Source organism: Rhinatrema bivittatum, chromosome 1, assembly GCF_901001135.1.
Source record: "Rhinatrema bivittatum chromosome 1, aRhiBiv1.1, whole genome shotgun sequence".
Classification (NCBI taxonomy): Eukaryota; Metazoa; Chordata; class Amphibia; order Gymnophiona; family Rhinatrematidae; genus Rhinatrema; species Rhinatrema bivittatum.
In genome coordinates this window covers 606,196,312-606,223,085 of record NC_042615.1, presented here as the reverse complement: position 1 = coordinate 606,223,085, position 26,774 = coordinate 606,196,312, and positions in this window count along the sequence as shown.

Sequence of the window (26,774 nt, the reverse complement as noted above, 5' to 3'; positions counted from 1 at the left end):
CCGCGTGCATGTTACAAAATCTGGCTCTTTATGTGCAAAATTGAAATAGTCCAAAAAACAAGGAGGGAGAACTACTGCACGCAAACCAATCATATAAAGCAAGAAAATGTGCAGAAAATTATTCAATGTCCACACATCATTTTAAGTGAAAGAATTATATTTCTGAGATGGCAACTCCACAGTGTTTATAACAGGGTATGATTCAGGACGGGTCCCCCGACACAACCTGTGTTTCGCTGCAAGGCTGCGTCGGGAGGGACAGAACAATATTTTATTTTTTATAGAAAACAAAACAGAAAAAAGGTTACAAAAGCAACAATTCAAAAAGGTGGACAACAAAGAAATGGAGCCGGCAGAACTTAATAAAATTTCATGACATAACTAGAAATGATACTAACATATAGACCAAGTGCCTATATAAAACTTGATAAATTTAACATTTTGTAAAAAATTATATAATAGTAAGAGGTAGATTTTAAAAACAAACGCGCGCGCGTACTTTTGTTCGCTCCACCGGCGCGAACAAAAGTATACCAGATTTTATAAGATACGCGCGTAGCCGCGCGTATCTTATAAAATCTGGGGTCGGCGCGTGCAAGGCTGCGCAAAATCGGCAGCCTGCGTGCGCCGAGCCGCACAGCCTGCCTCCGTTCCCTCCGAGGCCGCTCCGAAATCGGAGCGGCCTCGGAGGGAACTTTCCTTCCGCTTCCCCCCACCTTCCCCTCCCTTCCCCTATCTACCCCACCCCCAGCCCTACCTAAATCCTCCCCCTTACCTTTGTTGGGCAAGTTACACCTGCTTGAAGCAGGCGTAACTTGCACGCACCGCCCCGGCATCCCCGGCACAGGCCGCAGTGCTGGGGGACTCGGGACCACCCTCCCGCCCCGCCCCTGAACCATTGCCATGCCCCTGGACCTGCCCCAGACCGCCCCTGCTCCAGACACACCCCAGACACGCCCATAGACACGCCCCCTCCCACCCCTTTTACGAAGCCCCGGGACTTACATGCATCCCGGGGCTTTGCGTGCACCGGCGGCCTATGCAAAATAGGTGCACTGGCGTGCGAGTGCCCTGCGTGCGTAAATCCTCCTGGATTTACGTGCACAGGGGTTTTAAAATCTACCCCTAAGTAATCTAGCACAACATATTCCACAAACAAATCTGGCAAACCGGATGTATGAAATAAAAGAAGAGCAGAAGAAAAGAAGAAAAGAAAAAACTAAAAGGTAGAAACATTTAGAAAAATTTCAACAGGGTTAGAGGTATGACATGTTCAGACCCAAGTAAAACAATTGTATGATGAATCAGACTCGCATTCAACACTGGATTTATCTAGCTTAGAAAATCCAATAATCAGTATAAAAACCACTGAAAAGAAAGTGAAACCAAACGGCAAAGGTAAATAAGCAAACGGATGTAAATAAACAGACAGACGTAAATAAACAAGAACGTGAAAGCAAAAAAAAATATAAAAATAACTGACATCAAATCTAACATCATTTTAAACAAAGTGAAGAACAAAACACGATAATAAAAATAAAAATTGAAAAATACCTGGGCCGGTTTCACAGACAGCGTCACTGGGAGTGTGACGCTGCCATGAAGCCAGTAACTATTTAACTTTAAACAATTTGGCGTGAAAAATTCAGCAGCCAATCAAAAATGAATGCTCCATGTCAGACGTGAAGGAGGACTGCAAAAACAATTCATCACATACATTAAAAAGGAGGACCTAAAATAAGACTCAACATGAAGGTGAACTCCAACGGGAAGTCATGTAAAAAAAATTAAAATTGTATTCAGCAGCGCGGCTCAAGGAGCTACATGTCAGAATAAAAAAATAAACAAAATTTAAGACAGAAACCAATTAAACAATCTATGACATGTTCAGACCCAAGTAGCACAATTGCATGATGAATTGGACTCGCATTCAACACGGAAATTATCTAGCTTAGAAAATCCAATAATCAGTATAAAACCCGCTGAAAAGAAAGTAAAACCAAACAGCAAAGGTAAATAAACAAACGGACATAAATTATTCAATGTCCGGAGGGCGAGCAGGAGCGGAGAGAGAAGCCCCGAGAGTGACATCGCGGAGGTCGGAGGCAGGACGGTAACCCGAGTCAGCTGCTGGGCTGTGCGGCACAGAGGAGCTGATTAGAGGCGGGACCGGAAGCGGCCAATATCAGCGGCCCCCTGGCTCTCCTACCTTGAGGGCGAGCAGGAGCGGAGAGAGAAGCCCCGAGAGTGACATCGCGGAGGTCGGAGGCAGGACGGTAACCCGAGTCAGCTGCTGGGCTGTGCGGCACAGAGGAGCTGATTAGAGGCGGGACCGGAAGCGGCCAATATCAGCGGCCCCCTGGCTCTCCTACCTTGAGGGCGAGCAGGAGCGGAGAGAGAAGCCCCGAGAGTGACATCGCGGAGGTCGGAGGCAGGACGGTAACCCGAGTCAGCTGCTGGGCTGTGCGGCACAGAGGAGCTGATTAGAGGCGGGACCGGAAGCGGCCAATATCAGCGGCCCCCTGGCTCTCCTACCTTGAGGGCGAGCAGGAGCGGAGAGAGAAGCCCCGAGAGTGACATCGCGGAGGTCGGAGGCAGGACGGTAACCCGAGTCAGCTGCTGGGCTGTGCGGCACAGAGGAGCTGATTAGAGGCGGGACCGGAAGCGGCCAATATCAACGGCCGGAGCGCGGCGCGTAGCAGAGCCGGCGCGTCGCTAAAGCCGCGCGCGCTCAAGGGGCGCGCACAGATACGGGCTTTGCCGGGCTTCGCCGGAGTCGCCGGATCGCCAAGGTCAAGTAAGAACTGTAATAATCTTCTCTCTAAGTACCCTCCTTGCTCACAGTCCTTGAATTATTTATCAATAGATTCTGCTAAGGTTGCTTTAGCTATTTCTTGCTATCCTTTGAAATGCCTCCAAAGCAGAAAGGGAGAATAAGAACCTATCCTCCCTTACCAATGCCGTCTCCTATACAGCAAGAAATTTCAAGCTATATGCTTTCCCCTATACCCGTACTAAAGGGAGCTGAAGAATCTGGTGTGCCAGTAGTGTTGGGGAAATCTATTGACCCTGCAGAGGAAGCGTCCCTTAGCCCTCACATCGGGCTAGCACCACAGCAGAGGGGTTTGGAAGGGTTAACAGAACCTGCTTCGGAAAATTTTGAGTCAACATCTGAAAGATTGCAGCTTGATGTAATCAAAGTCCAAAATGAAACAGAGACAATTACTGTTGCCTCGATAAATCTTGAAGGGGCAGCAGCAGAAGCCTCTGCTTTGGTCCCAATAGGAGTTAAAGACTCTATTCCAAATCCAAAGCAGGGTGAAATCCCAACCAAACCAGCTGTAGTAACGATGGATACGTTGTGGGATATGATGGCTGGCATGATGGGGAAAATCCAAGATCTGGAAAGGAAAATGAATACAATGTGTGAAGGAAATCGACAAGATTGCTTGGGAATACAGAAACAGATAAAGGACTCTAATGAACGAATTAAAGTTTTGGAAAACCAAGAGAAGAAAAACTCAGAAATTAGACAAGCTTTAATAAAAGATAAAGAATATTTATCTCGTAGAGTTGAAATGTTAGAAAATAATTCTAAAAGATTTAATTTAAGAATCCTAAATTTTCCTCGTAAAGTAGGAGAAGAACCTTTGATTACTTTTAAAAAATTTCTTGTTGGGCAACTCGGTTTTCTGAGGATAAAGCTCCAACTATAAATAATTGCAGTTTTCTCCCTCCTACAAGGAATGTGGTTAGATCAGAATTATTTCAAGGTAATTTGTCTAATTTTCTAGAGGATTCTTCCTTGGAAGTAATTAACTGGGGTACATTGCTAGTAACCTTTTATTCCTTTTTTGATGTTAATTCTGTTATGAAGAAATACTTTAGCAAATACCCAGTTAAATTCCATGATAAGGATGTTAAAATCTTTCCTGACTTGGCTGTGACCACCCAACAAAGGCGTAAAGCCTTTTTGAACTATCGCCAAGAAGTTCTTTCATTAGGTCTTTCCTTTACCCTTCGTTTTCCTTGTAAATGTATTATAAAAAAGCAGGAAGTTACATATTTATTTTTCATCCCAGATCAATTAAAGAATTTCTTAAATCAGAGTAGGATGCCTACCTCATCCCCACTACCCATGTAATGATAAATATTGGGTATAGTTATAGCATGAATCAATCTTGATTTTGAAGTATTTCTTATAATTCCCCTATAAAAAGATAATAATCAAGGAAAAGAAACCCTCCATATTGATTGATACTAATGGTTTATTTCCTAATATGAAATATTTGACAAATTTAATGATTGGTATAAAGACCATGTTTTTCTGTATACAAATAATATGATTGTATCTATTATTTGAAAAGTTATAAATAAAGGATTAAAAAAAAAAATTATTCAATGTCCGCACATCATTTTAAGTAAAAGAATTATATTTTTGAGATGGCAACTCCACAGTGTTTATAACAGGGTATGATTCAGGACGGGTCCCCCGACACGGACCCGTGTTTCGCCGCAAGGCTGCGTCAGGAGGGACAGAACAATATTTTATTTTTTCTAGAAAATGAAACAGAAAAAATGTTACAAATGCAACAATTCAAAAAGGTGGACAACAAAGAAATGAAGCCAGCAGAACTTAATAAAATTTTATGACATAACTAGAAATGATATTAACATATAGACCAAGTGCCTGTATAAAACTCGATAAATTTAACATTTGTCATGAAATTTTATTAAGCTCTGCCGGCTCCATTTCTTTTTGGTCCACCTTTTTGAATTGTTGCTTTTGTAACATTTTTTCTGTTTCATTTTCTAGAAAAATTAAAATATTGTTCTGTCCCTCCCAACGCAGCATTGTGGTGAAACACGAGTCCGTGTCGGGGGACCCGTCCTGAATCATACCCTGTTATAAACACTGTGGAGTTGCCATCTCAAAAATATAATTCTTTCACTTAAAATGATGCGGGACATTGAATAATTTGTTTGCTTTACAAAATTGAATTAGAGCATTCTTGTGTAAGACCCTATTTATGTGCATAAATTAGCAAATTTAAAACATTCATATGTAAATGAAATTAATCAGCTTACCAATTAGTGCACCAGTTCACCCAGTCCTTCTCCAGGTCATCAAGACCTTCCTGATTCTTCAGCCTAAACTCCCTCCAGGTCACCTAGACTACACATCCAATCAGTACTACACAATAAACATGTTTAATATCAAGCCACATAATTAGTAGATGTAAGATTATGTAAGACGGCAAATATGACCACATAAGTGTCTTTCAAAATAGCAACTTACACGTATAAGTTCTGGCACTGCCTTGGAATGCCCCTAGATCACCTCTTTTTTTCACATGTATATGTACGGGCAAAGGTGGATATACATCTGTATGTGAGCAATTTTGGAAATTAGAAGTTTGTGTGTATGCGTCACATATGTGCCTAAGTGCATATTGGTTTGAAAATTCATCCCTAAGTGCTGAGTCCAAAAAAATAAGGTGTGAATGTTTATACTGAAATTCTGTGTGTGTGCATCAAATCTTTTGAACATTTTTTCAAAGTTTGTTCAGATCTCTAGCTGTTGCATTCCATGTTCAGATCTCCTGCTGTTGCCTTCCACATTATAACTATGTTCAGAGTTCTCTTCAGTTTGCTTTTAAATACCTAATTATATATAAACAGAGTATCTCATCCTACCTCATTGTCTTAATTTCTAAAAGCTAAAAATCTGACTGTGCCATAAAATGTATTTACTCCAATGTGTTTAGAATGGAATGCATTTCAAGCTTATTTGAGGGGAAGTTTAATTATATTACATTATCGAGAGACAACCAGAAATTCAAATGCAAACTCTTATATGCTGTATGACAGACAGGTCAAAATCAAGCTGAAACATCTATAAATGCCATAAAACAATAGGGGCGGAGTTTAAAAGGGTTACGCGCGTAATTTACACACATAACCCTTAAACCCCCCCCCTGCGCACACCGAGCGCAAGCCCTGGGACATGCGTATGTCCCGGGGCTTGCAAAAATGGGCGGGGGTGGGGCCATGGGCGAGGCCATAGTCCGGGGCGTGTCCGGGGCATGGCGGCAGTCCGGGGGCAATCCGGGGGCGTAGCCGAGTGCCCTGACACAGCGGCATGTGTCGGGGCCTGCCGCACCAGCAGACAGCCAGCACGCGCATGTTACACCTGCCAGAGGCAGGCATAACTCAACAAAATAAGGTAGGGGGGATTTTGGTAGGGCTGGGGGTGGGTTAGATAGGGGAAGGGAGGGAAAGGGAGGGAAAGATGGGGGGGAACAAAAAAATAGTTCCTTCCAAGGCCACTCTGATTTCAGAGCGGCCTTGGAGGGAACGGGGAAAGCCATCAGGCCTCTCCTAGGGTTCGGCTGTGCAAGGTGCACATGTGTGCACCCCCTTGTGTGCGCCGACCCTGGATTTTATAACATGCGCACGGCAGCGTGCACATGTTATGAAAATGGGTGTACATTTGTGCGTGCCGGGTAGCGCACACAAATGTACCTCCCATGCGTAATTTTAAAAATCTGCCCCATAGTGTGATATTGATCTTATATACTTTCACATCATATGATGGAACCTGGAAACTATTTGGACATGTGTCAATCTGTGCCCACTCAAGGAGGACTAGTTTAATATTTAAATCAAGGTCTTTGGCTCTCTTTTTGTATATCTTATCTTAAAATTGGCAAGACTTTTCTGATCAGCATTCTTGCTTATCCATACATGTTGGTGACTACCCAGTCACATGGCTTTTGAATTGTAGTCCTTGGAATGCATAGGTGCACTATTTTATTTTCTGAGTGTTGCCCCTTACTGTCTTATTTGAAATTCTGAGCTAAACAGTGCAATTATAGCTTCTTCACAATGGGTTTCTCAATTTGTATTATGACAGTGCAGCAAATAAAGCTCACATGCATAATAGGAAAGATAATTATTTTTTCAATACTATTGATGTGCAAAGTTACTTACAAGCAACATTTGGCAGGCAGCTTTCCTAATTTATCATAAACTTCAATATCATAATCTAAGGTCTATGAAAGGTACAAAATTCAGCCACAGTTTGACAATCCTAATTTTAAAAGATTATGTAAGTCCATATTCCACACTTAGCTCTAATTTGAAAAGTTAATGAATCAATAGAAAAAGGCGAGTGTATTAAAGTAACAAATGCCTCATTCTTCAATTCTAGATGTTTTTTAAATAAAAATATATTTTACTTTATTTGTAATTATGTTTGGTTGTATGCAATGTTTAATATTCCATTAAGTCTGCATAAAGCAAATCTACTTTTCCAAATTGAAACTTTCCACCTTGAGGAAGATACATCATAGTATAGCATTGGTGTTACGTGCACTATATCCTTGTGATAAAACTGGGTTTTCACATAAGCAGAAACAGCCTGAAGAGACCAGACATTTAGAATTGCCCAGAGGACAAAGGAAGCTCTGAAGGAAGTTCCAGGGGGATCATGGCCTGAAGGTGAGAAGAAAAAGTGAAAGAGTTGGCTAAGAGATTGTAAAGCAAGAAGAGACAGGAAGCACAGGGCTGCTGGGAAATATATTTTGGAAATCCCTGACAGAGAAACAATTAGGATAAAGGAAGTAGGCCAGAGAAAGGTGTAGTAATAACTGGGATACACAGCTGAGGCTAATTATAGAACTACTGCTGAGAATCAGTATTGTCCGATAAAGGAGAAAATACTGCCTTCCAGAAAGAGATGCTGATGGGGAGCCAGGAGAGGGGACTCACCCAAACTCAGATGCAGAGATACCCACAGTCTTTGGTTAGGGATTTTGAAATTGCAAAAGGTAGAGTTGAGAAGTAGGTATATTTAGTCCTGGGGAACTAGGCTGGCCTGTGGGTGACTACCATTGTATTCTGATGCAGAGATGCCCACAGACATTTTGAAACTGGACGGATACAGTTGGGAAGCAAGTGTTTACAATCTGGGAGAGTTCAGCTAGCCTATAAGTGACTACCAATGCAGCCTGCTGGTGTGGCCCTGCTATCTCAGGTCAGGAACTGAAAGTCATAAATGTGAAGTGAACAGTGATGCATGGAATAGAGTTGCTCTTTATTTTAAGTGGCTAGGTCTGAGCTGTGTGTTCCAGAGAACTGTCAGTAGATCATGAAGGGCCTAGGCAGTCACCTGTGACAATCCTGCAGTGATGGTGTTAGAGGGCAATACTCAAGAGCCATATAGCTGGATAAATATGCTATCTAAAAACTGGCCATACCGAATGTGGGTAAAAATAGATGCACTGTTCAACAATATGCATAATATTACCCATGACAAAGTAGGCAGGCTCAGAGGAGAGGCTAGGTTGGGGAGAATGGGGCAGGAAAGGAAAAAATGTGCATCGTTGTGCATTTTCAAAACTACCTGCAGGGAAGAAGTATCCACAGAAAAAGCAAGTGCAAATCTTTGCATATACTTTTCCCTAGGTATGCACTTTTCCTTTGAGAACTGATGGAATCTGTAGGTCGGTAGAAGTAACTAATCGCAGACTTTTCAAATAGCCACATAGTTCTGAAAATTGCCCTCATGTCACAAAGCCATGCTTGAATGGGTACAAACAGTAGACTTGAATTCTATTTAGTGCAATCACTAAATAACTCTGGGACTATAGGTGCTTACTTTGTAAATTCATTATGCTGTGGTAAATTTTCATTATGCTTCCTAACAAATAGGGTCATTTTTCAAATCACAATGTTAAATTTAAATGAGAGAAAGGGGAGAAGTTTGGGCTGGGTTTAGTTAAATGAAGGGCCGGAAGCGCTGCAGGCGATATTGCTTCGCACATTATTGCCGACTGTAGCACTGGAAAATACCTACACCTATTTCATTGGCACCACAGGGGCAAAGGTGTGCAGTGTGCTCGCAATTGCAGGGGGCGAAAACACACTGCTGAGATGTGGCCGCCTGCTCACTATCGCCCCCACCCCTTTTGTTTTGTGGGTGATCATTTCGCTATAATGATAAATCTAGGGGTTAGTGTGCGCAGGCTGAAAAGTCTGCACAAACCAATCCGATCTACAAGGGAAAAAAATCCTATTTGCATAGTTTGTCTGGAGAATGGGTGGTTATGTGATTAAAAAGTTGTGTATGCTTTAAGTCGTCATAAAGTGTGCATCCTTAACTATACATGCACATTTTTTTTTTTAATAGATGCACACACAGAGTTTTCTTTCCTGCCTCCATGAATGGCTCTTTTTATTGCAGCTATAAGTGTTAGAAAAGTATGAGCATATTTTTAGTTGACTGAAAATCCACTTATGTGGATTCAGCAATTCTCTCCGTGTAACACCCATTTTTTACCGTAGTAGTTTCTGACAGCTCTTGAAAATGTCCTATTGTGTATAAGAAGGCAGTGCAAGCTTTTAACGGTGAATTTTGAAAGCCCAACATGTTCATTAATTAGGGGATGCTTGAATAAGTCAAGGCTCGCATGTGCTGAGCAGATTTTAAAAGCCGCCCGGATACGCGCATAAATGCGCCAGTGCGTTCATTTCGAACATTTTCAAAAAGGGGCAGGGCATGGGTGTTTCAGGGCATAAACCTGAGATGTGCGCATAAATACTTATGTGATCCAGCATACGCCAAGGCCCCTACTGTGCACCTTTACTTCTGCTGTGGATGACGTGTGAGTTACAAAATACAAATAAAACAAGGCAGATCTGCAGGGTATTAAGGATCGGGGCTAAATGAGGGGAGTGAAGGTTATCAAATCGGGGGGGGGGGGGGGGGGGAGGTTTGGAGGACCTATCTCTTAATTGGGCTAACTGGGAATGAATTGGTAAAACTGGAAATAGCATCAGCGTACACCCCTTTTAAAATCCCCTGATTTACATGGTAGAAGTAGGATTTGTGTGCACCTGAGCATGCACACCTAAAATTTGTCGCACGTGCGCACGGCCAGGCTATTTTATAGCATACACGCATATGCATCCATATGTTATAAAATAGTCGCATCCCTGGGTGGGAGCCAAGGCATGCATGCACATTTATATATTTCTTTCTTTTTTTCTTTACTTATTTTACGTATATATCGTCACTCTGTATACAGTCGTGGCTGTTCACATGTGCGTCTGCATGCCAGTTTGAACGCTACCATCTATATATTTAAAAGAAAAACAGAGGAGAAAGAAGAGTTGTGGTAATGCAAGCTCCCATGAGGCCTTAAGCACCTCCCCTGAATACAGAGGTGGTCATTTGGCCTTAACCCCTAACCACACCCCTCATCTCCCTTAAATATAGAGGTGGCCCCTGAACGGTTGATCCCCATACTTTTACCTACCCCCTCAGTGGTCCAGGAGTCAATTTCTGGAGGCAGAAGGAAATACCATACTGGCCCTGAATGATGAATTGGTTCTCAGTGACCTCATGTGCACTTACCCCAATATTTGCTTCCTGGTCATCCAAGGTAGTAGTCAGGGGATGGGGGCTCAGCTCTCCAGGGACTACCTCTGTACACAGGGAAGTTACGACTAATGGGGATTGCTTCTGCACTTATGGTGGAGGGAGTTTTTAATGACTAGGGGTTTCTTCTGCACTCAGGAAGGGAAGGGGAATATTGGGTCTTAGATCGCCTTGGATGGCAGCACATCAGGTTTTGGAGCCCCATTGATGATCTTGGGGAAGTCATTTGCTAGGCAGGTGCAAGGATATTGGGTGCCCTCCCCCACCTGGTCCAGGCCCCGGCCATCCCTGACTTCATTCACTCATACAGGCTCTCCCTCTTACACAGACTTAGGTTCCTTGTTTCATTCACATGTGCACCCTTACACAGGCTCTCTCCCTCTCTCTCATTAATACCATTGCTCTCTCTCTCACACACACACACAGTCCCTCTCACTCACTCACAAACAGAGGCACTGCTCGTTAGGGATGTGAATCGTTTTTTGACGATTTAAAATATCGTCCGATATATTTTAAATTGTCAAAAACCGTTAGGGCCACGATACAATACCAATTCCCCCGATTTATCATCAAAAAATCGTAAATCGGGGAAGGGGGAGGGCAGGAAAACCGGCACACTAAAACCCCCTAAAACCCACCCCCGACCCTTTAAATTAAATCCCCCACCCTCCCGAACCCCCCCCCCCAAAATGCCTTAAATTACCTGGGGATCCAGCGGCGGTCCATAGCTAAATCGGGGGAAGGGGGAGGGCAGGAAAACCGGCACACTAAAACACCCTAAAACCCACCCCCGACCCTTTAAATTAAATCCCCCACCCTCCCGAACCCCCCCCCCCCCCCCAAATGCCTTAAATTACCTGGGGGTCCAGCAGGGCTCTTAAAATCCGCCCCTATATCTGTCTCAAATATATTTGAAGTCTGTTGCAGTACTGATGGTGGATAACTGTTTAAGTTGGTGGTGCATTAGAAAATTTGCTGTTGCCAAATGATTCAGAAAAAAATTTAGCATATTCTTGGTAGTTAAATGAAAGAAATAATGAGCTTCTAAGTTCATAGTCCCCTACATACAAAAGTGTGCCAATGTTCTCATGGCCACATTGTTATAAGAAAATTAAATAAACTGGGAAGGCAAGGTGAAGTGGTGGTGGTGGTGGTGGTGAAAAAGGCTAGCATGCTGACTCTGCAAACAAGGTCAATATACTAGTCTCTTCAGCTTCATCCACCCAAAAAAACAACAACCCCATATGGCTCTCTCCTAGACCATGATCTCCCCCCACTCCCACAAAACAACACTTAACCTGCTTGAACTTCAATTCCGCCACAAAACAATAGGACTGCCCAAAACCTCTAGAAGTCTATCTGACCCCTCAAGGGCTCCCAGAACCCACATACCATACATCTTCACAGATAGGAGGAAAGGTAATTACTTCTTGCCAGCTTACCCACAACTGTCAAAATAGTACCAGCTCAGTGCCATCTTGCACTATGACTGTATATTAGAGATGTGCAATCGTTTATCATGAATTAGGCAATTGCAACGAAATTGCCTAATTTGTCGTGGTTCGGGGACCCCGAAACCCGAAAAGGATTTTCTCCGAACTTCGGGGAAACTTCGTTTTTTGGGTTTGTGTGGGGAGAGGGGCACATTTTTTTTTAAAAATTAAAAACCACCCCAAACATCAAGATTAAGTATAATACAACCACCCTCCCCCCATCCCGATCCCTCCCCAAGACTTACTAACATCCCTGGGGGTCCAGTAGGGTCCCGGGTTCCATTTGTCCCTCCGTGCCCGATGTGCTACTGCAAGCCGTGCTCAAAATGGTGCCGAATAGCCTCTGAACTACTATGTCACAGGGGCTACTGGCGCCATTGGTCAGCCCCTGTCACATGGCCATCGGCGCCATCTTGTGCTCATACCATGTGACAGGGGCTGACCAATGGCGCCGGTAGCCCCTGTGACATAGTATGGGCAAAGGCTATCGGCGCCATTCTGATTCCTGGCATCCGACGGCACAAGTGCAGGAGATCGCTCCTGGACCCCCACTGGACCCCCAGGGACTTTTGGCCAGCTTGGCGGGGCCTCCCGACCCCCCCCCCCCAAAGCTTGCCAATAATCCCTGGGGGTCCAGCGGGGGTCGAGGAGCGATTTCGTTGTCAGCTGCCAGGAATCAAAATGGCGCCGATAGCCTTTGCCCATACTATGTCACAGGGGCTACCGGCGCCATTGGTCAGCCCCTGTCACATGGTATGAGCACAAGATGGCGCCGATGGCCATGTGACAGGGGCTGACCAATGGCGCCGGTAGCCCCTGTGACATAGTAGTTAAGAGGCTATTCGGCACCATTTTGAGGAGCACGGCTTGCAGTAGCACACCGGGCACGGAAAGGTCAAATGGAACCCAGGACCCCGCTGGACCCCCAGGGATGTTAGTAAGTCTTGGGGAGGGATCGGGATGGTGGGGGGGGGGGGTTGTATGTAATGTTTTAAAATGAATTTAAATGCTTAGGGTGGGTTTTTTTTTTTAGCTTCATTTCCCGCTTCATTTTTTGGGCCGGTTTCGGGTTTCCTCGTTTCGTTTTTCAAAAAAACTAAACGAGAAAACCCAAATTTTACCACAAGTATCCGAGTCAAAAAACGACCAGGTAGAAAAAAACAAAGCACATCTCTACTGTATATGAGTCAAAGCATGAAACAGCATTGAGCCAATAGTATTTTGACAGTGATGGGCTTGTCCACAAGCATCACTTCTCCTGTTGGGGAAAGGGGAAGCAGTTTGGGAAGGCTTGGGCCTGGGATTGGGGGAAGGGGCAATTATTTATTTATTTATTTATTTTTGCTGAGATGCCAAGCTTAGATTGTAAAATGTTAAGCGCCAAACCATTTTTTATTGACACTTATGTCCCGGGATACAAGAACACTTAGATTTTAGTAGAAAGCATAATTTTTTATTGATCAATATAACTATTCTTGGGAGATGCTGATGCCATTTCTCTTACAAACTGTCCACCAGCATTTCATCGTATACAGGAAGTGATCCTTCTTTTATAGATAACATACAATATTGTAGAAGATTCTAGCATTGCGTGACTGCCCAATGAATCATTTCCATAGGTTGTCATGTCAACCGCATGATGTGATTATCCCTGAACTGCCCTGATTACTTCTCCCAGGTGGGGCCTATTTACCATCACTCTTTGGATAGACTTTTGTTCTGTTAGAATCTTGCTGGTCAGGGCAATTAACACATCTGAAGTTGTGTTTACAGATACTCCTGAGAATAGTGCCTTTTATTGTGACTGGATAGCCTGAAGTTCCTGCTGTTGTCTTCTCCTTTATTTGACCCTATGATTCAGCATCACCTTATGGAACCAGCTTGACTACCTGTCCAGGTGACCTAGGAATTCTGCAAGCCATGCTCAATAAGTCACTTAGAGTTCATGCAGCCAAGGCAGGCTAAGAAACCAGGGGATTCTGGGTCAGTTTCTTTTCTCCAAGTTGGTTTTCTGTTCAGACACACTCTTAAAAAATGTAAACCACAGGGAAATAAGTGGGGTGAAACAGGATTGGAGAAGGAAGCAATATCCCCCTTGAGAACAAAAATGGCAAAAATTATAGAAAGCATTTATTAAAGAACATAGCCCAAACATAGGTAAAGTATTAACCAATATCAGTTATTATGCCTACAACATTAAAAGCTCATTTATAGTATATATAAAATAACATAAAATACTCCAAAATCACACAATCATAATATTTTTCATTTTCTTTGTCCTTAGATTTTCTCACCACCAAAGGTCAACTGAGCAGACAGTCCTAGCTTGCCCCATTATAGAAATGAATTTTTTTGTTTTGATTTGGTTGGGGAAATCAATTAGGAAAATAAAATAATTACAAATCCATGCAATCAGTGGATGCAAAATTAGGATTGGATTAGCCTGTTTGGTTGACCCAGGAGAAGTGTCAGTCCTATCCATCATCTGCCTGTCTCATACCATCTCCAGTCAGTCAACCCTAGCCTGTAGCTGTCACTCAACTTCTCTGCAGATCTTAGTGTCATCCACAAAAAGACAAACCTTATCTTCTATTCCGTCCGCAATGTCGCTCACAAAGATATTGAACTGGACCGGTCCCAACACCGATCCTTGCGGTACACCGCTTAAAACTGCTCTCTCATGCCACTATAGATACAGTCTGCAAAAGAAAAGAGGGAAAGGTGTGAGATGTTATAAATATTCAAAACATTAGCTGTCTTCAATAAAGTACGAGTATATAACATATCCATTTGAATGAGAATCTCAAGGAGAAGGTGTCATCATATTTAATTTAATACATTTAATTTTGTATTTTAATTCTGCCTTTCATAGCTGGACAGCCACTTGAAAGTGGTTACATACATTAATAAATTATATTATAGGTCATGATTAACACAGTTATATTTAATGAGGTCCACATTCAAAAGCCATTTAGATGGATAACTTAAAAGTTATCCATCTAAATGGAAAAATCCCAGCATTTTTAGCCACTTATCCAGCTAAATTCTAGCTGGATGAGTCGGGGATATTCCAGGGAGGAGCAGAGTTAGTTGGATAACCTTATCTGGCTACCTTTAAGATAGCTGGGTATATACATGAGAATAACCACAACACTGAATATACCCTGATAGTTAACCGGATATGGTTATCCAGCTAGCTAGCAGAGTGTAAAGCCCTTCACCTCTGATCTGACACAACTCTGGCATGGCCTCTGGCATCATTCTGTTTCCTAAGATCCCAGCTAGACTACCTGAAGCTCTGGATTTCCTATATATGTCCTCCAACTAGGACTTCCTATGGTACTGGCTGATGACATCATACCCTACATGAGTATATAAGGAAACCTATTGAAACCAGCCAATGCCTCAGCAACAGCTCCTCTTGCCATGCTTCCAGGCTTTATTGTGTAGCTGCGTATTGCTCTGAGTTCCTGTCTTGCCTGCTCCAATCCTGCCTTCCGGTCTCCTTGTCTTGTTCCAGTTCATGTCTCTTCCTTAGCCTCTTCTGTGTACCCTGTCTTGCCCCTGTCTGTCTTTGTCTTGTTTGTTCTCTGCCTGTATTCCATTTCTGATCTCTGCCTTGAATTTGACTTCACTTCTTGACTGCCACCTGCCCTGATCTCTGCCTGGACCTCTTCATTGCCTGATTTTTTTTTTTTTAAACGTTGTATACCAAAAGTATAAACTTCCCTTTTTGTAGCTGTCGGGGTTAATAGTCCGACGCGCGCGTTTCACAACACTGCTGCTTCAGAGACACGAATTTCAACTCTCCTGATCCAGCACTCCCCTTCCGTTTCATTAACGGGGGTATGAACAGGTCTTCTACGGTGTAAATTTGTTCGAACAACTTAAACGATGCTGTAGGTCCATTAGAGTTTCTAAGAAATAAAAACTTGCAATTAATTCAACTTTGTGGCAATCTTGAATATCACAGCGGTATATTAAATTCTTTTGAAAAATTGTTTTAACGATGCATTTGTTCGCAGATGGGACAGGATGGTTTTATGAACCTTACTTACCGGACCCGACGCCATTTCCCCGCTCCAAGTTTTGGCGGTGAAGCGGCTCGGGTCGGTCTGAATTTAAATAGAACTGTTCTAAAGTCCACCTGACAGCAGAATCATTCCTGATTTCGGCGGGAAATCACAAGAAGTGAAACCATTCGATCTTTTTATTCAGTGTTCCAACACAGATTGTTCCATTCACCACGTGTTCCATTCACAGATTGTTTTAGTCGTGGGGCTATATAGTAAGAGAGATTTTGGATTTGGTAATTGAAATCTCCCATTATCACAGCACTAACAATTTGATTATCTTCCCTAATTTCTCTTAGCATTTAATTGGCTGTCTCATCATTTTGGCAGATGGATGGAGGTAAACATCTATCGCTATACTCTTCCCCAATGCACATGGCATTTCTACCATAAAGATTTGATTGTACATTTAGTCTCATGCAGGGTCTTTATCCTGTTGGACTCTATGCCATCCCGGACATAAAGTGCCACCCCCTACCAAGTTGCTTCTCTTTATCATTGCAATATAATTTGTACCATGGAATAGTACTATCCCATTGGTTATCCTCCTTTCACCATGTCTATGAGGTGCAATTAAGTGTAACTCATCATTCACTGCTATACACTCTCACTTTCCCATCTTACTTCTTAGACTTCTGGCATTGGCATACAGACATTTTAAAGTGCATTTTTTGTTTGTATTAACAACCTGCTTTTCAAATGACAGGAATAATTTGGAATCTTTTAGCTCGGGTTATTCTTTACTTATAGGCATATGGACTGCTTTTGCTTTCATTGGAACCTCTCTGTTAGGATACTCTAATTCTTTTGCTTCATTACTATTCTTCAAAGATACTTCCCTCCAAACTATGTGCTATTGAGCGACTGTCGGCTTTCCCCTTTGTTTTAGTTTAAAAGCTGCTCTATCTCCTTTTTAAAGGTTAGTGCCAGCAGCCTGGTTCCTCCCTGGTGAAGGTGGAGCCCTTCTCTTAAGAAAAGATGGTCCCTTCCCCAAAAGGTTGTCAAGTTCCTTACAAAATTGAATCCCTCTTCTTGCACCATTGCTTCATCCACAAATTGAGACTCCGAAGCTCTGCCTGCCATTGGGGACATGTGTGGGGAACAGTGCATATTTCAGAGAATTAGTCCTGGGGAATTTCCCACTACTGCGGAGCGCAGAATTTGCGCAGAATTCCTTCCTGCGCAGAATTGCCATTTTCTGAACAGAATTTCCAAATTCTGTGCAGAAAAAAGCAGAGGACGCGAAGATGAAGGCCTGTGTGTGCCATGGGACGCGCTCCACTCGTGGCAAAGATGAAGGCCCAGGTATGACATTCGTGGCGAAAATGGAAGGCCCCCCATGTGCCACGAACAGAGTGTGCTCCGTTCATGGCAAAAAGGGAAAGTCCTTGTGTGCCGTGAATGGAGTATGCTCCACTCATGGAGAAATTAAAGGCCCCAGTGAGAGAGAATATGTGTGTGTGTGTGTGTGTGTGTGTGTGTGTGTGTGAGAGAGAGAGAGAGAGAGGAGAGGGATGTGAGAAAGGGAAGGGGTGTTAGAGAGGGGAGGGGAGGGGAGAGAAGGGAGGGTGAGAGCAGGGAGAGGGGTGTGAGAGAGGGGAAGGTGAGAGAGAGCATGGAGGTAAGATAGCAGGGGGGATGCTTGACTGAGGGTTTCAGAGAGAGGGAGCCTATATGAGGAGATTGTGAAGGGGTGTTTATATGTGTGAGAGATTGGGAGCTCGTGTGTATGAAATAGGGATTGTGAGTATGTGAGGGTGCTAGCCTGTGTTAAGGGATTGTATATGTGTGAGACAGAGCCTGTGTGAAGGGGTGCATGAGAGAGAGACATAGGTAGCCTGTGTGAGGATGTATGTGTGAGAGAGAAAGGGAGCTTGTGTGGGTGTGTATGCAAGAGAGAGGGCCCTGTATGAGGGGATGTGTGTGTGTGCGAGAGAGTGTGGGAGCCTGTTTGAGGGTGGGTGTATGTGCACTAGAGAGAGGGAGCATGAGTGTGAGAGAGGGAGGGACAGAGGGAGCCTGTGTGAGGGGCAGTACTGAGAACGGGGTCAAACTCTGGGACTGGTGATAGAGTGGAAGGGGTTGAGCCTAGAGGTGGCGGGGAGAGATACTGGCAGGTGGAGGAGTTGGGGCCTGAAAGGGCAAATTGGCCATGGGAGTAGGGAGAGCAAGTGGAAGGAACACTCTTACAATTAATTTCTAGGGGAAATTCTGCTCAAAATATTTAAAATTCTGTATCTTTAAGTAATAACTTTTTTTCTGTATTAATTTAAAATGTAATTACTTAAAGACTGTCATGTAAATTGTGTTATTTTGACCAACATAAAGTTTGCAGAAATTTGCAGAATTTTAAGTTTTTGTGCGCATGGTTTTAAGTTTTTGTGTGCCGAATTTTAAATTATTTTGTGCAGAATTCCCCCAGGAGAAGAGAATGGTACACTGGATGTTCTGGATTTCAGATTTCTACATAAAAGCCTAAATTTGTCTTCTAGAAACACTTCTCCCACATTTTCCTATGTCGTTAGTGCCCACATGTACTATGACAACCGGCTCCTCCCCAGCACTGTTTAACATCCTATCTAGGTAATGCGTGAGATCTGCCACCTTCACACTAGGTAGGCATGTTACCAGGTGATCCTCATGTCTACCAACCACTCACCTATCTACATTCCTAATAATTGAATCATCGTATATGAAGGCTGACCTAACCCTTCCCTCATAGTCAGTATCTCTGGGAGACATATCCTTGTTCTGAGAGGACAATGCAACATGCGCCCACATGTCAAAAAAAGTGCAAATTCATATTGAACTTATGCAGATAAGTTTTGATCTATCCAGCTAAGTAGTTGCACTTATCCAGATAAGTAGCTCTATTTGAACTTATCCATCTGTCTTTAATAAGTAGCTCTATTTGAGACTTATCAGTCTATCGTACTTATCTGGATAAGTAGCGCTTTCCAGATTTACCTAGCTATCTGAATTAACCAGATAAGTAGCACTTTTAAGACTAATCTGGCTATGTATCCAGATAACTGTCACTTCATATCCAGATAAACCTAATTTTATCCAGAAAAGTGGTACTTTCAAGATGCTCCATGAAGTATACATTCTGTTTGCCCTTCCTTTTAACCATGGTAAGGGCTAAAATATCTCTAAATTAATAGATGTAAGTTGAAAGGGAATCAAAGGAGGAAATAGTGGAAAATCGAGGTGACATACTTTATTTTTGCTTTTGCAGATGCTAAAATTCAGCACTAAAATGTTGAGTAGTGCTAAACAGTGCTGGAATCAGGATGCAGTGAGTTGGGATAATGCATATACTCAAATTCATCTTGAGCAACCAAGAAAATAAATTGTAGGAAAAACAAAGATTTTGATCTGTAAACATCTTTAAAAATAAACATTAACATGCACTTTGTAGTAATTTCTTCAACTGAATTCTAAAGATGCCTTGGGAAATACAAGATGGCATGTCTAATCCATATGACAAAGTGTGCATTTCAGACCTTTAAAAGACAGATGCTGAAGATCATCTCAGCAGCTAAGTAGTGCAATTTAATTCTGTTCATTAATTGAAGCTTTATTTGTTTTTGAGGTAGCTTATTAATTTAAAACATATAATAAATCAACTGTCTTCAAAGTAAAGGTCATCACTTTTACTTGTATACTAATCAAGACCTGTAATAGGAAACATACAATGCATTTAGGATCAATGAACAGGAATACATAAAAATCTAATGAAACAGCAATTTCTGTATGGCACTGTAGTAAAATAACTTTGTAACTTGTTACATGCTTCAGTATTTTTAATTTTAATATTTGGGGATTAGTTGTAGAAAAAGAAGAGCACTACCTTCTGGTGGATCACTGAAGAGCACTACCGTCTGGTGGATCACTGAAAATAGAAATCCTAATTGACATATTGAATCGCTGTCTTATTAATGGGATTTTATAATGTTTATTTTACGCATATTGAGATCCATATTCAAAAGCATTTAGCTGGCTAACTCAGAAGTTAGCCAGCTAACTGAAGAAATGAAGAAGGATCACGGAGGACACCTGGAATGAAGAGCTGAAACTGAAGATCCAGGAGAGGTCCGACTCCATGTGTTGCGATCCCCCCTGCTGCTGCACTACAGGAGGTCTCTTACCTTCCTCCAGAGGCCGCTCTGAAGCCAGGTCCTCGCCTACGTTCCTTCCGGGACTTGCTCCAGGGCCTGAGAGGCCTAGCTGAGCCTGTGGCTTGCTTGCCAGCGTTTGGACTTCCTGTTTGGCGACGCCCTTCTCCTAGGGGCTGGCCCGCAGCTCTCCACCTGACTTATAGGACCAGCGGTGGGCGGTCCTTGCAAGCTCCTCCCAGGGAGTTCCCTTCTACCTCCAGTATTTAAGGACTTTCTGTTCACTTGCAAAGGGCCTGCGGATCGGGCTCTACAGTCGTCTGTAACCTTGCCGATCCAGGTCCCCCTGTTTCGCCTATGCCTTGATGGGTTCCTGTCCTGTGTCCCTGCCTAGATGTATGCTCCTGTTCCTGCCAGCCGTAAGGACTTCGGATGTGAGTATCCCAGCATCGGAGTTCCTGTTCGCCTGGGTCTTCCCCGCACCCTCCTTCTCAGCGTGGTCCACGACCAGCCTTCCTGGGCTGTGTAGGGCGCGTCTGGGACAGGGTGGTCCGTGACTCAGTCCCACGGGTGGGCTGAGTAGGGCGCCCTGATGGACAGTGCCATGTTTCCGTCCAGCCTTGTCTACAGTGTCTTGCTTCAGCCCTTGCCCGGATGTCTTCGTGTCTCTGCCTTGACCTACGTCCTCGTTTGGTTCCTGAGCCTTCTGTCCTGTTGGGCCCTGGAGTGGCCAACAGGAGGGATTCGTCCCACGGGCTCTTGAGCTTCTGCCAGCCGAAGGGGCTTCGGTTGTGAGTATCCCAGCATCGGAGTTCCTGCTCGCCTGGATCTTTCCTGTGTCTCGCTTCAGCCCTTGTCCTGATGTCTCCGTCTTGCTTCAGCCTGCTTCTGCCCCGTCTGATGTCTTCTGTTTAAGGACTCTGTCTGCCCTCACCTCTGTCCGGCCTGCTGCCCATTGCCGTTCCCTGCGGCAGGTCCGAAAGGGCCGGGAACAGTCGGAGGACCGTTCATTAGTCAACTTCCCCGTGTTGGCTGCCATGGGCATGCAGGTCCGGCTGAGGGTCGGACTCCCTGCTTCTGTTCCTGCCTGCCTGGCTCACCATGCCCGCTCAGCTCACCTCCCACGGTGTGGCTGGGGCTCCTCCCTAGCTTTCGCCGTGGCCCAAGGGCTCACCACCCGCCCGAGATGACCGTGCCCGCGCGTGCTCGTAACACCATGACCAACTCCTTGCGAAGGTAAATTGGGACTGAAGGCTTAGCCCTTTTGTAGGGCTGAAGAGGAAATGCCTCGATGACATCATGAGGAGGAGCCAGGAGGACTGGCTCTTTAAATCTTAAGAAGAGGCATGGCCATGTGCCTAGGAAGGGGCAGGACCATGGAGAGTGATGTCCTGCAGTGAAGGAGGAAGAAGGCCTTGACATTGGCAGCTCCCTGCCATGAAGAAAGTGAAGAACGAAGATGATGGTGGCTTCCAGGCCACGTGAAGAGGAGCTCCAGAGTGGCCTCCAGGCCACGGAAGAGGACCAAATGACGGCAGCCTCCGGGCTGATGTTTCCTCTGTTTCTTTTCCCGCTTGACCTTGCGGCGGTGTCGGCATCTTGGGTGCCTCAGGGCTGAGCGAGATCTCCTCGGCCATAGGGATTGGCCCGAGCTCCTGGGTTCCTCCCTCTGCGGCCCTCACTCACGGCGCCCTCAGGGTAGTTTCAAAGAAGCTCTCTATCCTCGCTTGCTAAATCCCTTCATCCTTAGTGGTTGCAAGATCTTTCAAACGAGCTTTTCACTTTGTATATGGCATTTTGGAGGTTTATTCTGAAAAAGGTAATTGAGTATATAGCAATTTCCAAGCAAGCACTGAGAGAGCTCCTCTAGCTGCTTCTTATGTGGTGGCCATCTTGGTCCTAAATGCATAACTCTTTAACTGTGTGTGTGAAATGGAGTGGGGAGTGTTGTACAAGGCTATAAGGTTCACCTAGGGCACTTAATACCCTTGCACTAGCAATAAGATCATGGGGCGGGAGGGATGGTGTCAGTTTTTAAAGTTTGTATCACTGAAGGTAGCTGGATGGTTTTTTTGGTGGGCATGGGACAGAGAATGAATTATCTGGAGGGGGTGGGGTGGGGTGGGAGCACAGTAATTGTTCACACAGGGAAGCAAAAAAGCTAGCACCAGCCCTGCCTGTAGGGTGTTCAGTCACTACTGGGAGTCCAGAGACTGCTCCCATGAGAAGACCCAAGAAGGGACCGGTTAAGAACCCTGAGAGAAGGATCACAAAGAGCCCTGGAGAGGGCAACAAAGACTGCCCAGGAGGAGGCAATATAGAGAGGTTGGAAATCAACAGTATGGGAGGTCCTGAAGTAGACTCTGTAGGGTGTCCAAACACTACCAGGAGTCCAGAGACAACTCCCATGAGAAGCCCAGCGAGAGAGGAGACAGAAATACAAGCAAGAGACTGCAGAGAGCTCAGAGGGTGGTGCTGTGGAGACCCCAGTGAGTGAGGCTGCGGAGAAGCCAGCGACTGACATGGGTGAGTGACCTGAGTGTACAGAGGTGGAAACTTCAGAAAGCCCAGAGGAAGGTGCTGTGGAGAACCTGGAGGAAGAGTCCCTGGAGAGCTCAGAGGATGGCACTGTGGAGACTCCAGTGACAAAGGATACAGAAAAGCCAAGGAGGAGCTCTATATCAGAGATACCAGATGCCAGGTATCAGGCACAGCTGGTTATAGAGGAACCAGCACTGGTACCATCGGGTTGGAATTTGAACCCAGAACCAGCAATTGACTTAGTTAAAGGACTGGGGATGTGCACTGCACAAATGATACACTAGGTGGTGGTTTTGACAGTATCGAGGGAAACCATAAGAGATGGGGATGAGCAGCATGTCACTAGGTCCCTGTTCCCAAGCATAGCTGGTGGGAAGTGAAAGGAAAAGAAATGGGATGTCTTGGACTCTCCTGGATGGAATATAGGAGGTAGTAGGGAAACTTGTCCAATGGGTCCAAGCTGAGGGGAGTGGTATGTGAGGCAGTACATCTAGTGTTCCTTTATTTACCTGTGCAGGACAAGGCTAGATGCCTGGTCCACCTTAAATGCCTTATGGAAAGTATGCTCTATGGGCGTTACCCTGCAGGGCAGGTTGGGCTCAGAGGACATAACCAGAGACTGGGGAATAAGAGCTGGGATCCAGGTGGGGATAACTAGGCCAGGCCCAGGTCTCTGAGAAGAAGGCAGCTCTTGTATGTAACATTGTCCGAACACTGAGTTGAGATGAAGCAGTACAAACTGTGAGTAGAGAGAGGGTACATTGCCTGAAGGGTAAAGGCAGTCTACTGGTGTATATATGACTGAAGTTGTGAATAAAGATTATGTTCTAAGAAAGGTTGGAATCAGACTAGTTTTGTCTCCAGGCCTGTGGGTATTGCCGCTCATTATTACCACAAGGACAAAGATAAAGATAAAGATGTGATTGAAGGAAGGGGAGAGAGGGCTGTTTGTGTATTTATATCCATCTATCTATCTATCTGTCTATTAGAGATGTGCGAAGCCTGAACCTTTCAAATGAATGCGCATTAACGGGAGTTAGGGCGCACTAAACCCAAAAACAATTTTTTCCCGAAATGTTTGGAAAAACCTGTTCAGGTTTCAGGCTCCCTGAACCAGGACAAATTAGGCAGTTTCGTTGAAACTGCCTAATTCTTCCTAGACGAATGCACATTATCTATCTACATATATATGCATACACACGCATACACACACACACACACACACACACACACACACACTCACACTCACACACACACACACGCATAAACACACACACACACACAGACTATCCCCTCTTTGTCTGATCCCCAGCACTCACTCTATCACTGACCCAATGCCCCCCTCCTACTGCTTCCATAGCCTTTGTATACTTCTGTTCTGCACAGCCTTTTGCTGCATCAGCTACCATCACTGCCAATTCCCTACAATGCCTCCTTCTAGTTCTCATGCTTATGTCCTCACAAATGGTGTCTGTTGGAACCACTTGGGAGAACATTTCAGTGGGAAAGCATATGTGCCCACTATTGGCACCAAAACGTCACCACTTGTGCATTAGAATCAGATACAGTGTCCTGCTGATTTTTAAATGTGGAGTTGGTATATCCAAGGTTTTAATTATTTAAAAAGTCCAATAACCACATCCCCAATTCTATAAACAGAGCTATCTGAAGCATGTACAAACTATAGTACAAAACCATGTGGCCAAGGATTTTAATATAATAAGGACCATGATCCATCCTTTTTTCATTAGAATGTCCTTTTCTAAACCATTTCATAAACTATTACGTTCATAAAAAATAACTTGCTATTGCTAAAATGTGCAGGACATTTGTTAACCACCACCAAAGAGAATAACCAGGTTTTTTTTTTTTTGGTTTTTTTTTAAAGTAAGGTGATTATTTTCCCTCCTTAGATCTAAAGGTAGCAAATTTTATAAAACAGGTGTTACTACTGAAGAAGCCCTTAGCTGCTATCAGATTCTTTTCAATTCTATAAAAGATGGAACCACCAATAAAGCAGCCTGACATGATCTGAGTTGTTGCTTTAAGGGAAATACCATTGTGATTTATGAACCAGGTAATGTGGCTCCTGAAAAGTCAAAATAATCATCGTAAATTTATATTAGACCTTACTGAGAAACCTTTGCAGTGCTCTGGAGTAATATGAGTCCTATGCCTGCAACCTCTCACCAGCTGAGCTGCTACATTCTGGACCACCCAGGTATGGGTATCTCGGGAAGCCCATGTGCAGGCCATTGCAGTAGTCCAGTTGTGACATTATTAATGGAAATCACAGTTTTGAAAGCACCAGCGTCCAAAAATGGGCACTGTCGCTTTACAATGTTGAGCTTCCAAAACACCTTTGGATTGCTTTTCATTTTCTTTCACAGCTGTTTACCTCCCGCCCAAAAGACTTGTGGTGTGAATATGCACAAAATGTTGATCTACTATATTCTTTTATATTCATTCATTATATGTTTCTCTTGTTATTACAATGTGACCGTGACCTACAGGTCCTGATATGGGCGTGGCCACTAGCTCATGGGAGAGCGTGAGCCCCTGAACCATGGCATGACTCAGAGAGGAGCCCCGAGTCACACCATGGGAGGTGAGTACATGCAAGCACGGGTGGAGCAGGAACAAAGCAGGACTGGAAATAAAGCAAGGAACTCGGAACAGGCCCCAAGCAGGATCAGCCCTCTGCTGGACCTACACGCACCAAGGAGACCCAGCAACAAAATGCTGGTCTCAGGAGTAGCCCTTCAGCCACTCAAAAGCCCTTTCGGACCCGTTGCTTGGGAACAACGAGTGTGTGAGGCCAGATGGAGGCTGAGGGCAGGAACAAGACGACAACTTGGAACTTGGAAGGACTCAGACGACAACTCAGGATACTCAGAAGACTCGGACAAGGATTCAGGTTACTCAGAAGGTCTCAGGCAAGGTTTCAGGACTCAGGCAAAAGTACTGGGTGGGAACTGCATCACAGCGCACCCTACACAACCGCCCATGGCTAGTTGCGGACCACGTTGAGTGTAAAGCAGACTCCAGGTGAAGTAGTGGAACTTGAGACTGGAATATGTCGAAGATTCAGTAAAGGCCTGAACCAGGGTGCGCCCTACACAGCCGCCTGTAACTGGTCGTGGACTACACTGAAATGGAGCAGGTTCTGGCAAAGTCTTGGGCATGGACGGAAGCAGGCAAGGAACTCCGAAGGCAGAGACAGGATTCAAGCCTCAGGATTCAAGACTCGGAACTTGGAACTCGTAACTTGGAACATTAAAAACAAGGGTCTTCCGGAGACTTGCGCTGCAGACGAGAACAAGGCCTTGTACCACGAAGCAACCTACACCCCCCCCCCCCACCAATGGACTGGTCATGGACCACGATGGTGGCACGCCAGGAAAGGTGGATGCAGGAAACTGGGAACTGGTTGCAGAGGCGAAGATGAAGGCATCAGGACCAAGACATCAGGAATACAGAACATCTGGAAGAACAGGACTCAGGAACTGAACCACGGAACATCAGAACATCTGGAACATCAGGACATGGAAGAGGCGATGAAGGCTCTCCGATGAAGGACAAGACCAGGAACATCAGGACGAGGAGCCCAGGAACACGGAACAAAGAGCCATCTAGACAAGTGAAGACCATGGAGGACCTTGACCAGCAAGGAAGAACATGGACAACCATGATGTCCAATCCGAAGGCCCCGAGGATCAGGATCTGAGCCCTTTTATAGGGCTGAAGCAGGAAATGAAGACTGGCTTCTGGTCAGGCTGCGGGCGTTTCCCACTGCTGGCCCTTTAAATAGTGTGGGAGGAGGGCCCAGGAAAGATCTGGACCATGGACAGCGGCGCCCCCACTGCACAGGCGGAGCAGCACTAGGCCGCAAAGAGAGGTGGACCCGGAGGCAGCTTCCTGCTGCATGATGAAGAAGTCCCAGCGGCGGCTCCAAAGCCACGAAGATGGAGGCAGCAGCACTGGTGGCGGTTCCCGGCTGCTTAGGGAAATCCCAGCAAGGGATTCCCCACTGCAGAAGTGGAGTCCTGGAGGCGGCAGAGGCCGCGAAGACAGAAGTCGGGAGGCAGCAGCAGCATGGACCGGA